The sequence below is a fragment of the Schistocerca piceifrons genome, chromosome 8, assembly GCF_021461385.2.
Source record: "Schistocerca piceifrons isolate TAMUIC-IGC-003096 chromosome 8, iqSchPice1.1, whole genome shotgun sequence".
NCBI lineage: Eukaryota > Metazoa > Arthropoda > Insecta > Orthoptera > Acrididae > Schistocerca > Schistocerca piceifrons.
This window is the reverse complement of record NC_060145.1, coordinates 78,264,330-78,281,205: the sequence shown is the minus strand read 5'-3', so window position 1 is coordinate 78,281,205 and position 16,876 is coordinate 78,264,330.

Below are 16,876 nucleotides of genomic sequence, written 5' to 3'. Positions count from 1 at the left end.
GTCTGCACCCTTCCCTATATACTCCACTGAACAGATTATCCTGGTCCCCAACAGCAAGGTGGAGTCGCCATCAGTCACCTTAAGCACATTCTCATCTGGCCAGAACCACTTCTCAATGACCCAACTGAACACCTTGTAGACAGCACCTTCTTTCCCCTCCCTCACCATCAGCTGTGCCACCATCTATGTATGCTCCACTGCTCCAATTGCCTATGAGTTCATCTCCCACACTGACCACGCCTTCTCCACCTATGTCATTTCCACCAATATCGACATCCACAGCCACTCCCCTGCTGCCCTTTGGTGGTGGCATCAATTCCTCCCCAACACCTATGGTGACTTTGTTCCTCTTCCTCAGCACACCTATCCTGAAAGTAACACCACTCCCGATGCTGTCATTGCCCATGCCAAACTCCTTACACTTATTGTCATACACTTGCTTGACCCCACCGGTAGCAGACCACCTTCCCGTCCTTCTCACCATAACATCTGCTTACTATCCACCGCCAGCCCCCACCTGCACCCTCTCCCAAGGTAGTCCATGACTACCATCTTGCCTACTGGGAGTCCATTGCCACCCAGGTCTAAAGACACCCCCTTACATATCACAACCCTGGTGATATCACCCACTCACACCTTGTCCTTCCTCCAGAAGACCATTGCTGATGTCATGGAGGCCTGTACTAAAACCATCCACCCCCACTGTCCCACTCTGCCTCCATTGTCTGTCCTGTTCCTCTGCGAATCCCGCCGCCTCTATCGCTCATTCCTGCGCACACATGACAGACATACACTCCACCGCCACCAGCAACTGCAGTGACATCTTCAGAACCTCATTACAGAAAAGAAACGCCAGAACTGGCGCCAACCTAGCTATAAAAACCTCTAAGTACTGGTCTGCCTTCCATCACCTTACTGGCTCCCATTCTGCACCCCACTGCCCCTTCTCCATAATGACCACCCCCTTCCTGCCAACCTCAGTAAGGCCAACAACTTTGCTTCCCACGTTTCCCTGTTGCTCACGACTTTGATTATAATCTTCTTCCAAGCATCATGGAATGCTCTGATACCTCGGTCACTCCACGCGCTCCCAGTCTTCAGTAATTGGGGCAGTCACCCCACAATGGCATCAACACCTCATCACAGCACAAGACATTAAACTTATCCTCTGGTCGAAACATAACACAGCCCATGGTCACAACTGTGACGTGTATGACCATGTAAAGAATACCACTTACCCTTCCTGACCGTCCTTGCCACTTTATACAATGTCATCCTCTGTGCCAGCTTTTCCACCACATCCTCCTGTTCTTCAGACCCAACAAACCCTCTTCTGCCACCTCTTCCTATCATCCCATGTGCCTCACCTCCATCTTAAGTAAGGTCTTCGAATCCATCCTCTCATGCTGTATCCATCACCACCTTAATCGGCCAGCCATTGTTGCCGAGAGGTTCTAGATCTTCAGTGTGGAACCGTGCGACCGCTATGGTCGCAGGTTCGAAGCCTGACTCAGGCGTGGATGTGCGTGATGTCCTTACGTTAGTAAGGTTTAAGTAGTTCTAAGTTCTAGGGGACTGATGACCTCAGATGTTAAGTCCCATTGTGCTCAGAGCCATTTGAACCATTTGGACCACCTTCATCAACACCATCTCCTCCCCCTTACGCAGCATGGCTTCTGACCCCACCTTCTCTGCCAAAGACGAACTCCTTAACCTCACCCACCTTCTCTCCCTCCAACTTAATTTCTGTTGCTCCGCTATTTTTGTTTCCCTCGACCTCCAAAATGATTATGTCCACATAAGACATCCCAGTCTTCTCTTTAAACTCCAGACCTACGCCCTGCCTATCAACTTTATCCATCTCGTCGCTTCCTTCTTCTCGTGCCATCCTACCTATGTCACCCTCCACAACACTCACTCCCCTATCTTCCCCTATCTTTTACCCCATCGCTGGCGTCCCTCAAGGTTCCGTTCTTTCCCCCCTCCTCCATCTTCTGTACACTGCCAATATGCCCAAGCCACCCTCACCTGCACACCTCCTCCAATATGCTGATGACATCGCCTTCCTGGTTGTCTAGCCAAACCTTCAATGGTCCCAATGCACCCTCAAAACCCACCTTGACCAGTTCACCACTTGGTGCAACTTACTATCAACCCCTCTAAGACCATGGCAATCATAATAAGCTGCAGCACCCACTCCTTCTGGCTCCATGATTTTTACCTCACAATTTATGGTGCTCCCATCCAGCTCTCCCCTACTCTGAGGTACCTTGGTTTCACCATCTGATATCACCTCACCTGGACTCCTCATCTCCTGACCATCTAGCAGAAAGCCCATACCCACCTACACAACTCCTCTACAGCTGGACATGGGGTTTGCAATCTTCCACCGTCCCCCACACCTACAAATCCCTAATCCCCTAATCTGTCCCATCCTCTGTTACGCCAGCATTGCCTGGATCTCCTCCTCCCCCCCCCCACTTTTTTAAGTCCATCCAAATCCTTTGAACACCACGTGCTCTGCCTTGCCTTCCGTATCTGCCTTCTGTTCCCACACAGCTCCTGTCCGAACTCGTGCCGTTCCCCCACCTCCTCCTTTTCCTCCAACATATCCGCTTCCTTTACACTGTCCCCAGGATTGATCCCACACACCGCTTCGTGTCCCACTTCCTCTCTGCCCTCGCCCACTGCCACGTCTCTATCACCGTATCCCACCCTCCCTTCACCTTCAAACCCTCCATATCCTTCATCAGGGCAATTTCGTGCACCTCCCTCTCCCAGATAATGAACTTTGCTGTGACATCTACTCTTCTTACCAACTGTAGCCCAACATTGTTTCCTAGCCCTACCCAGGGCCTATCTTGCCCATCCCTTACTTCCCTCTCAGCAGTTTTTCCTCTTTCCCCCTGATTCTCTTCAATCCCTCCTTGGCTGTTTTCCTCTTCCATCCTTCCCTCCCTGGCCCCCTTGGGCGCCCCCCCCACCCAATCCCCATGCATCCTTCTCTCCCTCTTTCTGGCACCTCTCCTTCCCTCCCCCCTACTGCTGCCTCTCTCACATCTCCAGCCCCAGAAAATTATCCCAGTTTTTAATCCATCATCGTGTGTGCTGTGACAATGTTGTGTTTGGTGCAGTTTTACAGTGTCATCAAGTGTTGTGGTTTTTAATGGTGTACTCAGCTTGTATATAGTTTTGCTGTCTATGGTTGGTCTGTGCTACGCCGCTCTAGACACGGCTTTTTTTACTTATTCTGCGACTTTTTATCCTCCGGCCACACTTGGACTTGTCTTTTAATTCTTACAGTGTACGGTTTTTTGTGTAAATTTCTTTATATTTTTTATCTCCACATTTTTTGTACACTTTCTTCCACCATGTTGCTCGTTGTTCATATATATTCTCACCCATGTTTCTCCTTTTCATTGTTTTTAAATGTCCTTGTGTACATTTGCAATGTCTCTCGGCTGAAGAGCAGTGCCTATGCTGCTACCATCCTGCCCTAGGTGGGGTAGAGGAAATCGGACCATGCACGCATTTGCACATAGCTCAAGTGTCGTTGCTTCTTGCAAAATGTACAAAACACTGTGGCATAGGCTGTATTTCCTCTAAGTATTTTCTCATAATGTAGAAAAATATCTTCTCTTATCTGTTAAAGCCCGCATCACGCGACGAGAATCCTTAACTCACTTTTGGTTCATGGCAGAGTACTAAGAGCATGCTCTACGTCTGTCATACAATGCCTCTTCACTTTCGAACTCTCTTAAAGCAACCGACTGCCTCGTCAGTTAAGAAATCGCTCAAGCTAACAGCACAGAGAAGTTGAAAATATCTGTTTTAGACTACGTATCATTTCATATAGTCGAGATCGTAGCTGATTTTATTATAATGATCATCTCTCCTTATGTAGATGGGAGCGTGAAATTCCGCTAAAGATCTCACTGCAAAGAAAAGATAACTGATTGATGCTCCAACTCTTTAACCACATCATGAGAGCTCCATTGTATGATGAGTAATTTTGTTTTCCTGCTGAAGCCGAATGATATTTGCGGTCTGTCTCCCTGTTGTCTTGTCATCCTGGTGCAAGTAAGTCACTTGGAATTCCGGTATACTGCCCCCAATCGAATACTGCTGAGACCTATTTTTCTACGGGGCGTTGTAAGATGTCGCCACTGGACTGCATGTGAACAGCTGTCAGAGAGTCACGAACCCCTACCAATGCGTCACAGCTACGACTTCCAGCTGACTACCCACCACTCGCCATGCCAGACAGCTGTTAATGATTCCAGACTTGCAAAAGTTGCCCTATTTCTTCTCAGATTGACTGGGTGCCTAAATGTCGTTGGATAAATACCAGGATGTTCAACTATATGCTGCCACTCACCCCTACTGCAAACCGAAACGTTGTGAGATGTGTTGTCAAAATGTTCCTGAAAGGCTGACATAGCGGACAATAACAAAATAAATGTCTACTGATCGCCACGTCCGACATGTGTTTGCGTCTGCAGACCTAAGTTCCCCTCAGAATACAGCCCTACCGAAGAGTTCCTATTGGCTCTCGCCAAATCAGTAGATGGATGCTTCGAGAACTCAAATGGTAATCGTTGGTGAGAAGACGCTGCTCTTTTCGAGAACACTCTTGAGAACCGGCATTTGAAGCTGACCACAGAAGAATTCTAGTCCCGCCAACATACTTTTTGCAAAAAGACACGAAGATAAGATACGAGAAATTATTGCTTATTGGGAGGCATATAGGTAGTCTTTTCCCTCAGCCTATTTACGAGTGGAATAAGGAAGAGAATGATTAGTGTTGGTACAGGGTACCCTCCGCCACACACCATACGATGGCTTGTGAAGTAAGCATACAAGTGCAAATGTAAATTTAGCCTACCTATTTGTAGATACAAGTAACTCACGGAAGAATGTTGCTTCTTATTTGTCGAGAAAACAACGGTACTTTTGCTGATGAGTGTCACTCTGTAAAAACCTTCGTATTAGCTCCTACTTTTTTCATTGCAGTCACTTCGCGAGAAGTATATGATGGGTTGTAGTATGTAGTATGTTTGCTCACAATGCTTAGCAGAGACGGTACGGAGCTCACTTCTCAACTCCCCATTCGTCAGAGTATCTCTTACCTGTCTTCACTAGTCTTCCAGTCTTCATTATACAATATAGCATTAGAATCTATCTGATTTCGACGAATAAGACATGTTCCCCACCAAGTTATACTCCCATGTTAACCCTTTCGTAATCCCATCACGTTCCAACAGCACTTTTCCTTAAGTTTGAAGATTGACAGGCAGAGAGTTATCAGAACGAGAAAAATAGTCCACTTAGGTTAACGGTTTTTGTCAGAAACTGACATTTTGAGCCAGTGGCTGTGTACAAAAGGTCATAAGCAGTCTGCACTTGAAAATAATGACGCGGATTTTCATCCCAAGTAAGTGAAACATCTTTCCTTTAATAATTTGTGTACATCACTTAAAATCGTTGGGAGGCACAATAATAATTAAGAAGACATTGTCTCACATCTTGTTTTGATTGAAGGCATCACCCCCCCAAGGAAATTTCATGAGTTGGGGAAACAAAAGGCGAAATCTAATGTAAAACGCAAACTAACTGTCTGAAGATCAACCTGTCGGTTCGAAACCCGTAACAACGCTGTTTAAATAAATAAATAGCATTGTAAAAAATTTACTGGTTGCTGTAATCTTCTACGTAAGAGTCAACCTGTATCCGACTAAGGTACGGGAGGAAATTTACAATCATGCCCATTATACATGGACTGCACACAGAAAGTGAAAAATGTAACACCTACAATTCATGGATATCGAATGACTGTCTTTAAATATCACTCTGCCCGTGTCCTAATCTCCTTTGCCCTGTTACTATTATTAACACACCAGAAATATGGCAGTGTAATGGTGTGCAAGTCTTCACTGGTGGCATAGTGTCTCTCTCCCCTCGTTACTTTTGTAACACCCAACGAAATAGAACTGCGAACTATAAAAACTTCACTAACGCTACCTGATAGAGAACTCACAAGATTTTACTGCAACTCTCTATTTCGATATCCCGGGGAAGCAAATACTGTCTTTGTGTTGACATCGACCCTATGTGGTAATCCCATTAAATATACATGACGTATCGGTCCATTGGAGCAGCGAACTAAGTTGTTTCTATGGACCTGTGCAACGTTTTGTTATCTGTATTGGAGGAAGATCATATCGACTATCAATCACAAGGAGTGGGTTCTTGGGTTGTTGTTTCATAATCAGTCTGATACTTTTTTTTTCCTGTAACACATTGAAGTAGTGTATGACCCAGCTGTGTACACAACCATACATTATGTTCTTCTACCGTGACTTCCACAATGATGGGACAGCAGATGATGTGGCGTTCTGTTTCTAAGAGACAGCATTGGTTCGCCATACTGCTGCCATGTACGCGATCACGGTTTCAGTGCTGGCCGTCTCCAGGAGGTGTTGCTCCCATCAAGACCCTCTCTAACAAGTGGTGTCAATCGACCATTATGTGGTAATCAACAGTGTACCAGTGGTATGGAAAAGACACTGTCGACATGTGGCAACGTAGTGTAATAATCACCACAGTTGATAGTGCAATCAGTTTTAGCAATTTTGCAAGCTTTTCCGTAATTTCAACGCCAACTAATTACACAGCTGCATGCTTTCTAATTTCTGTATCATTGATAGACCACCCTCCACTACTTTGCAAGCACCGTATAGTAGATTATGAATGTAAGTAGATGACTGTGCAGTGCGTCCGTTCACTGTTAATACTCGGACATGTACACCACAGTATACCTATCCGATGTAGTTAGGTTATCTATATATTTCCAGAACTTTGATTATAGTGCGGAATTTATGATTACGACTGGCCATCTTTCCCTATGTAGATGGAAGTAACGAAGTATTCTCGCATTCATAGAATAATGTTGGATACTGGAAGATCTCCCCATGTTCTCTTTGACCTACCCTCCCTGCAGCACTTTCGCCGATCTATTTTGCCACTGACCAGAAGTAGGTGGGTACCACACCCACTACATTCCATGTCTCGTAAAGGAACAGAGGACACTGAGTTCATAACTGCTGTTCAGTGAAGGCTGTTCCGCGCCAGTCTTACAAAGGCACCCAACCAAGTGCACATGATGTCTCCAGAAGCATGCATTTTATGGATATTAGCACTACTTACAGGTGTATTGTAGATAGGGGTGTTGTGGTGATACAACAGAAGGTTAAGAAGAAACATGTGGTTTGTGCATGTGGAGCTCCAGACTGACGGAGTTTGAAGCATTTTACGTAAATCAACTGTGATAACAATTGTTTTGTTCTAGTGTCTGGGGTCAGTACCAAGGAGCCATGTGGTTACTGAAATATTAGTCATGCAGAGTGCAACACTCTTAATACTCTAATGCAGGACACATATGTCCAAATCTGACATACATACACGCTGCAAGTTTTTCATCCCACTCGCTATGCTGATAAACTTCAAGGTGAAAAAACTAGTTACCTCTACACCACATAAAAACATAGATTTCTTGTAATACATACAGAATATATTTTCTGTATATTTTCTGGAGGTGTATAGCGCCCAGTGCTCACATCCGTTTACGGTTCAGAAATTATGATGTACTCACATCAGTCCTATAAAGTGATTGTAAGCAATGGAAAATGCGTCTTATGGCGAAACAGACAAATACATAGTAGCGGCGGTGTCTGACATGTGAAATTACACGTCATACTACAATAATTCTGTAAACAGGACAACGACAAGCAAATGTACACACACAGGGTTTGCAGCACCACACAAACCTCTGCGACTTAGAAAAGGAGATTGAAACATTTTATGTAAATCATTTATGCTAATAATTCTGAAGTGTTATTGTGGCGTTTTGTCCCCGTACCAAGAAGATATCGGAAAAAGAGAAATGATCGTGGAACGTAAACACATTCCAAGGCCTACATCATTTTGCACTTAAACACACTGTAATGCTAGATCTGCGCAGTTTCCTACCTATCTGTCGTGTGGAATGCAACGCCAATGATATTCCAAGTTAATAAAAATGTTTCCAGTGCATGACATACGTTCTCCCTGCAAATTTCTCCACGATAAACTACGATGACAAACTGTAAGGTGATAAAACAACTACCTTGCACACCAAAAGGAATATCGATTCCTTGTAACACAAACACTACTTAGGTTTCCAGACACGTATGATGCCTGCTGTTTGTGTAGTGCAAGACTGATTATGGTTCATAAATTATGAAATGTTCACAATAGTTCTATAAAATGATCGTCGGCAACCGAAAATGGATATGAAGAAACAGTGACATCTTGTGAGGAAATAAACACCACGATCAGTAGCCAGAGCACTTTACCACCGCCCCTGGTAACCTTACTCTTGCACACAGGACTTATGGTCCAATGTTATAGGTTGTATTACTGATGTGCGGCATAACATTGCCTTTTCGCCTTGACACCACGTCTGTAGACGGCCTCCTCTTTCCCCTATTAAGATGTCTATAGACAGCACCAGTCCAATCTCCTCCTCCAGAACATGCAATTTTATTGATTTCGCTCACTACCCATTTCATGGTACTTTTTTCTCTAATATTACGTGTCCTCAGGCAATTTCCATAATTTTAGTAGGTTTCAGCGATTTTACGTATTTCTCACAATATTTTTCGTGTTTCACATTAATTTTTCGGGATAATACCAGGTTTTCTTCGAATTTTACCATTTTCATATTTTTTCGACAGTTTTCTATATGTATATGGTCATACTGCTGACATACTCATGTGTTGTTTGATTTTCTACGAGAATATTTGCGCTTCTTATACACCAACCTACTAAAGAGGACTTTCTTTCTCCGCAATGATGCTTGCATTTTTAATAGGTCGATCGTGAAACGTATAGTAATAGTCGTTTCATACCTATATGAGAGTTAACGAGTGGTGCAAATAATGGTTGTATTTGAAACTTAAAGTCTGGCAACAACTCAGTGTACCGCCCTGACTCAGCAGAGAGCCTGTCTGCAGAATCATGTAGTGCTGCATTTGAAGGAAATTCAAAGTCTGGATAAGTTCTGCATATTCATTTGACATCCACACTATCGAACAGGGGTGTGCAACAGGAATTTGACATGTATACAGAGTTGATTTCTGTTGCTGCTCAGATTTTTGTTCCAAAAGTATATGCTTCTATGGCTTACCAGATGTGCTTCGTTATTTCTGTTTATACGTTCCAGCTACTTCTCACATGGTACTGGAACCATGGACACTTTTGAGGAAAAGGTTTCCCTTTCGTAGCACACTTTTTTTGACATCCATAACTACTTCATGTACATAAATGCAGTAAAGATGTAAGATGTTTAGATTTTTAAAAAGAGGTTTGCATGGTTGTGTGCTGCTTGCTTGTTTCATTATTCCTATAACTGCCGTTTGTTTCCTGGAAAATGTTTTGCCTGATGTATATTTCCCCAGAAAATGATACTAGCTTCAGTACTGAACGTACATAAGCAAAACGCACAGCCCTAACTCTTTCTGAAGTAGTACTGTTGCAGAGAATTCTTACTACATAGCTCACATTAGACAGTTTTGAATTTAGGGATGTGATATGATAGCTCCATTTAAGATTTTCCTGAATAAGAATCCCAAGAAATTTAGTTTCAGTGACAGCAATAATGTTTTAATTATCTGTACATATTACTGGTTGCGCTGCATTTTATTTTGATGTGTGTGGAGATTCATGAGTCCTGTTTATGGGGGTTAACTATTAGTCTGTTTATGGAAAAGCATTCACATACTTCTTTCATAATATCTTTTTCACATGCAGTAAGATTTTCTTCTATTTCCTTCAATCAGTAGACTGAAGTCATCTGTAAACAATACCGGTTCTGAAACCCTAACGTTTTATGGGAAACTATTAATGTGTACCAAAGAAAGATATGGACCTAAAATAGTTCCCTGTGGAACACCATGATTTAGTCTACATGGTTCTGCAAGATGTACCTTGAGTTCATTTCCTTCGTTATACTTAATTCCAGTTACCTGAAAGCAATATTCCAAATATGATTCAATGCACTCATTTGGCACACCTCTTACACCATACCATTCACGCTTTCTTATGCTCACGGAATGATCAATCACATCGAAAGCTTTTGTCAGACCCAAGAATAAGCAAGAGATTCTTCTTTTGTTGTCCATTGCATTTAACACATTGTTCATCAGGTTGAAAGTGGCTGTTTCAGTTGACTGATGTTGTCTGAAGCCAGGCTGGCATCCAAAAATAATATTATTCTTGTTCAAGGATGTAGTTAGTTGTGAAAAAAAATACATAACTGATCACCTTTTTCATATGGGGAAATTACTTTTGCCATTTACAGTTGCTGTTGGAAGACATCACTTGATCAAGATGAATTGCTTATGTCTGATAAAGGAGGGAGAATGTGTTTTGCTGTTAGTTTCGAGATACAATGTGGAATATCATTAACACCAGCTGAAGAATTACTCTTCAGTTCATTAAAGCTATTTAGGAAATCCGTTGGGCCAAATGGACTGAGGAAAATAGACAAATTATCTATTTCAAAAGATCAAAGTTCTTTCAATGTTGTATTGGGTGGGTTACCAAATTTTTCCTGCACTAATTTTCCACATACAGTTGCATAATATGAATTGAAGTTGTTTGCAGCTGTCCTAAATTCAGTGACATTTTTTCCATCGTGCAGTGTCTATTTTTGTGAGTTGTCTTCTTCCCTGTAAGATTCGGCTCAGCTTTCCACATGTACTTAATTTTATTGGATGACGTCATAATATATTTGTCATTTTCCCTCATTTTTCCTGTGACAAGTAATAATTAATTCTGACAAGAAACCATTTAAAAAATTCTGGACTGCCATCAGTTTTTGAGAACAGAGAAAGTTCCCACTTCTTTTTACAAGATACTCTAATGCGTCATGTAACTCCGTTATCGAATCTATCTGTGCTTCTGGAAACCATTTTTGTTTTTGGAAAACCTATGTCAAAGCTGTGGTTGCAAGTGTTCAAAAAAATTTCCATCTTTTCTTTGGCAATAGAGGTATCACACACAATCTAAGACTGTTCACTGATTAGATACCGGAAGTGTTCAAAATTTTTCTTACTATAACTCCTTTTAACTAATACGAATTGTTTACAGACGAATGGAGAGCTCTGGGAGAATCAGTTGGGATTCCATATAAATGTTGGAACACGTGAGGCAATATTGATCCTCCATCTACATCTACGTGTTTACTCTGCTATTCAAAATAAAGTGACAGGCAGAGGGTTCAATGAACCACCTTCAAGCTGTCTCTCTACCGTTCCACTCTCGAATGGCGCGGGAAAAAACGAGCACTTAAAGTTTTCGGCGCGAGACTTGACTTCTCTTATTTTATCGTGATGATCATTTCTTCCTACGTAGATGTATGCCAACAGAATGTTCTTGCAGTCACAGGAGAAGAATTGTGACTGAAATTTCATGAGAAGATCCCGTCGCAACGAAAAACGCCTTTGTTTTAATGATTGCCACTCCAATTCATGTATGCAGTCTGTGGGACTATCTCCCCTATTTCGTGACAGAACTAAACGAGCCGCCCTACGATTTATATTAGAAGAGAGATTAAGGAAAGGGCAAACCTACGTTTCTAGCATTTCTAGACTTAGAGAAAGCTTTTGACAATGTTGACTGGAATACTCTCTTTCAAATTCTTAAAGTGGCAGGAGTCAAATACAGGGGCGAAAGGCTATTTACAATTTGTACAGAAACCAGATGGCAGTTATAAGAGTCGAGGGGCATGAAAGGCAAGCAATGGTTGGGAAGGGAATGAAACAGAGTTGTAGCCTATCCCAATGTTATTCAGTCTGTATATTGAGCAAGCAGTGAAGAACACAGAAGAAAAAATTGGATTACGAATTAAAATCCATGGAGAAGAAAAGAGAAAGTTAGTTGTTTGCCGATGATATTGTAATTCTGTTAGAGACAGCAAAGGACCTGGAAAAGAAGTTGAATGGTCTGGACAGTGTCTTGAAAGGAGTATATGAAATGAACGCCAATGAAAGCAAAGTGTGGATAATGAAATGTAGTCGAATTAAATCGGGTGATGCTGAGTGAATGAGATTAGGAGATGAGACACTTAAATTAGTAGATGAGTTTTGTTATTTGGAGAGCAAAATAGCTCATGATGGTCGAAGTAGACAGGATATACAATGTAGACTTATAACACTACCGTCCGCTACTGCTATACCACAACCTCGAAGCTGGAGGCAGTTTGCAAAACAGAATTATTTTGTTAGAGTAATTATGGTATAAAGCAACAGAGCAGTGTTGCCCTCTGAGGGGAATTTTATTATGTTGACCGTATTGTACCTAATGGAAGCGGCTTATCGGAAGTGAAAGTCAGAGTTACGTAAACATTTAAACAGTAACAAATAATATTTTACTTAGCTATACTGTTTAGAGAGTAAAGAAAACGGTCGCCAGCCTAATTAGGTAAGAGAATGATTAACATTCTTGTTTAAGAAATTAGTATGAGTAACTTTAACGGATAACACAACCTATAATTTACCACACGCGAGTGCAATGAACTCTGACACCTGCCCATGTTAACGTTAAGGTTGGAACTAACAACTAGAGCAGCACAAACTATTTGCGAAAATATAACAGATACCGAAACACACTATTACTTTCAAGGCTTGTTCAAACTGAGTGGTCTTTATAACATGACTATTAATATTCACTGCAGAATCATTAATTGGACACAGGTTAAGTACTAATTTTCAAACACTTTTCTAGCTGACATAGAATTATAAAAGTTGTTCACTGCAAAATTATGAGCTGGTAATAGGTTGAGTCTCTCTCAGTTAAATACTTTACTATTTAAAATGAAAGTTAATTGGAATTAACAGGTTACTTCTCACTGTCTTTTGAATAAAGATGTTATTGTTTTCATAAATAGTAGTAAAGGATAACCTGTGGATCTTATTACACTATTAATATGCGGTTTCAATACCCGAAGGAAACAAGTGCTTAGCAAGCCAATATAACTTTCCACAAATGCAATTCACGACTTTCGCTGCAGTGACAAATTTACAGTTGACAAATTTACAAGAAACTGAATCACCTTCTGCGATTTACAACAGGCAGCAATGTGATCATTTACTAAGCAAAACTTTATAAGCCTCAGTCTTAAGAACTTTTAATTTTGAAGTTGGCAACAACACTTTAATAAGCAGTTTTAATAGGAAAACTATTTTCAGTCAGCATCATTTACTTTAACTCACTCTCTTGTCACATTAACTTTAACTTTCTTTTTACTATGTTCAAGAGGCATTAATTAGCAAAACACTGGTCTTTAATGTTCTTTCAGTAGGGACACTCGGTAATCACTTTAGTTCAAACGGAGAGGAACCTGAGAGGTGTTATGATAAGCAGAAAATTAAAGTAGGTACATAAATTCAGTTATAAGTTACCTCATATTTGTGCACACTAAAACATCCATTAAGCTGATCCTTCACTGTACATCATTATAGTATTACGTTACAGTGATTGTGCAACGTGGTGGTAACTGCATGTTGGTAGGTGGATTCGCAGGCAGAATTGCTGGACTCTGGCCCTTATTGGTGGCGATGATGAATATCAAATCCAGAATCGTTCCAGCTATTTATCCATCCATCCGAGGCATTGGAAAGTAGCAGAAAAAGCCTCTCTCGGAACCAGCACAATATGCAATTTTTACATGGGCTTGCACAGTTTGGTAGCTCGTCCCCGACTGACTCTTGTTCCACCTTTTCTACTAGGCCAACCACAATTTGCGCGCGCTTCACAGTTCCGTTCCCGAGGGGAACCACTACACCTTTTATATACTAAAGAACTAAGAACCCTAAGTGAAGGTCAGCAGTTTACATAACAGCAAACAAACACATTATATAAAACAGAACATTTGCACATATTGACATTTCTACAAAAAATTATTCACACAGAAATTACAATCATATACAGTAAGTTTTGTTCCCACCAAATGGGACAAAGAATTTAAATGACAGATATACTACATTGCATAGAATCAACCCATAACATCCAAAGTTTTTTACAAAGAAAGGAGTATACAATTTTGTGTTATCGATTCAATGAAACAATATTTACAGAAGCTCAACGAAGTAACAAAAGCAAAATAAATCCTTACCACATAAGAATGGTGTTACAGACTGTCAATGGCAAGGAAAGCGTTTCTGAAGAAGAGAAATTTGTTAACATCGAGTATAGATTTAAGCGTCAGGAAGTCATTTCTGAAAGTATTTCTGTGGAGTGTGGCCATGTCTAGAAGTGAAACATGGACGATAAATAGTTTAGACAAGAAGAGAATAGAAGTTTTCGAAATGTGGTGCTACGGAAGAATGCTGAAGATTAGATGGGTGGATCACGTAACTAATGTGGAGGTACTGAATAGAATTAGGGAGAAGTGGAATTTATGGTATAACTTGACTAGAAGACGGGATCGGTTGGTAGGACCTGTTCTGAGGCGTCAAGGGATCGCCAATATAGTAGTGGAGGGGAGCGTGGAGGGTAAAAACCGTAGAAGGAGGCCAAGACATGAATGCACTAAGCAGATTGAGAAGGATGTAGCGTGCAACAGTTACTTGGAGATGAAGAATCTTGCGCAGTATAGAGTAGCATGGAGAGCTGCATCAAACCAGTCTCTGGACTGAAGACCGCAAATAAAGCAACTCATTTTATGGATAGTATTTTGCACACTGCTTGAAATGTGTTTTAAAGATATGGGTAGAAATTGCGAAAGGTGGTCATTATTGCAGTTATCGAAGTTTTCTGATATACACTTGTCTGTGTTTACACATACCTAGTCAAGGAGAGCCACACTGGTTTTTGTTATACGTGTTGGAGAGGTAGCGGTCAGACACAGATTGTAGGCCTTTATGATATTTAAGAATTTTTCTCTGTGAGGGCTATGGCACAGAAAATCAGTATTAAAATCTTTGCATAGTATCACAGTTTTCCCTGTCGTCTTGAGTTTTCCTGAGGCAAGGTCCAGTTAATGGAAAAAAAGAAAAAAGGAAAGAAAACACTTATATTGCTAACAGGAGATCCGCACACATATAAAATAACAGCTTTTTCGAACACTAACTCAAAAGGTGAGGGTTTAAAGTCTCCTTCACAATCTAATTTGCTTACATAGGCTACATTCTTATCGTTTAAATTTTCTTTCACATATATACAAGTTCACCCATATTTTGATTACATTCTACAGATGCAGATTAAAAGGTTAAAATCTAATATTTTTAAGTGGTGAAAACATTCATTTTGTAACCAAAGTTCACAAAAGCATAAAACTGAAACATCTTTCGATTCACTGTTGAGGAGTGTATTCATTTCATCAGCTTTGTTTGTTAATGACTGTACATTTTCCTGTACCAGTCTTAGAGTGTACTTCCTAATTAGTTCTGCATCACATTTTTTGTGATACAGTCTACTTCCATAAAAAATGTCGTTTGCTCATTTTATAGATATCGCATCTTTCTTTACGACCCATTTGTCCAAAGTACTTTGAACTGCTTCTATACTACACCTCTTATGACTCAAGTTTACTAAATGACACATTTCTTAAACCAAAAACTGTTTCCCACTGTGATCTAAATAAAGGCCATGGCTCGTAGGGATGGATATGTCTAATGTGCTTAAATTTCTTTAGTTCACATACAGACATTCCTGGCATACCTCATCAATCAGTTTCTTTGTTCCTCCTATTAATTTATTAGAGGTAGATTTTATCTGTGTGGTTGATTTACAGCACCTGCATAAATTACGACACTGTCTTTTGAACCAAGATTTTCTCACGGTTTCACCACTGTTATCGTCAATTATTCAACACTTGCTCCTAGCTTGACAAAGTAATGGCCACTTACGTTAGTTTGCTTATCTGCCACCTGTTATACTAGCTGACGTCCATGATTATCGGCAAAAATTAAAACTTTTCGTACTTTTTTGCACACTTCAGACCGTCGACTGATCTTTTAAGCATGTTTCGTTGTTTACTATGTGAGACGTGCGAAAGGCTTACAGTGCACGGCTTCTACTGTTTGGAACGATTTTCTGGACTCCTATGTTTCCTGGTGACATTGTTTGTAGAATTACTTTTGTCATTACAGCTATTTGATGATTTACATTTATATTTTCAAATTTTATGGTGGTTTACATTGAAATGAAATGTCGTGTGACGAGGGCCTCCTGGCAGGTAGACCTGATAGCCTGGTGCAAGTGTTATAAGGTGACGCTACTTCGGCGACTTGCGCGTCGATGAGGATGAAATGATGATGACGCTGACGTCAGAAACACCCAGTCCCTGAGCGGAGAAAATCTCCAACTCCGGGAATCGAACCCGGGCTCTCCGGCATGACAAGCCGGCGCGTTGTCCACCCAGCTACGGTGGTGGACCTGGCTTACATTGTCGTTCTAGTTTTGCCTGCATCACTGATAGCCGATGTTTCTTTGAGGTTGAGTCGATGATCTCTCGAGTTTAAGAGCCAAGATTTTGCAACTGTTTTTACAATACGGGTACTGTCCTTTTAAGAGTCTCACTTTTTTTGTAGTTGAAGCTAGACGAAAGTCGTCGCAATGTTTACATATGGCTGTGACTGAACTTGCACTTGCCATAGCTTTTTACTTGGTTTTGATCTTGTGCTGATTTCGTTAGCGTTTTTTACTTTAACTTCGCACCAATAACATTTTCTAGGTCGAACCACGATACTTTTTGACACTGAATACTGAATACTGAAATCTCATTCTTCAGCCGTGGTCGGCTCGCTTTAATGCCGTTTTTCATTTTGGGCAT